Genomic DNA, 681 nt, shown 5'->3' on the forward strand with positions numbered 1-681 from the left:
GGGCGGGGCCAGCCGGGGCCACAGCCCGGCTGGAGTGCGACAGCCAGGCTGGGGACCTGCGGATGTCCCAGTGGCTCCTGGGGACCCTGGGAACCCTCCCAGGGAATCCCGGCACAGCTCCCAGGGCTGGGCTGGTCCCGGACACTTCTGTCCCCTCGGAATGAATTCCTCGAATCCCCAGCTACAATTCCCATGTGGGAAGTGAGGCCGTGCCATTCCCCAGGCCTCGGGGTCACGCTTGGCCTCCTACAGAACCTCCAGCTTCCCTTGGGGATCCACCTCTGCTCTGTTTATTTCTGTGTCTCTGTTTCTATTATTTCTATTTCTTTCTCTTTCTATTTCTGTTATTTCTATTTCTGATTGTGTTTTTCCTGTTCTTGCTCTTACTCCTATTCCTATTCCTACTTCTAATCCTATTCCTAGTCATATTCCTATTCTTCTTCCTATGCATTCCTATTCCTGTTCATCCCTGTTCCTATTCCTATTCTTTATTCCTACTCCCGTTCCCCTTCCTATTCCCGCCCCTTTCCCATTCCCCATTTTCCTCCCTCTTTCCCCGCAGCCGCGGCGTTGCCGGGACTCGAACCCACGTCTCAGTGGTGCCGGCGTTGCCAGGACTCGAGCCCACGTCTCAGTGGTGCCGGCGTTGCCGGGACTCGAACCCTCGGCCCGGCGGTGCCG

The sequence above is a fragment of the Corvus brachyrhynchos genome, unplaced genomic scaffold (assembly GCF_000691975.1).
Source record: "Corvus brachyrhynchos isolate BGI_N302 unplaced genomic scaffold, ASM69197v1 scaffold47, whole genome shotgun sequence".
NCBI lineage: Eukaryota > Metazoa > Chordata > Aves > Passeriformes > Corvidae > Corvus > Corvus brachyrhynchos.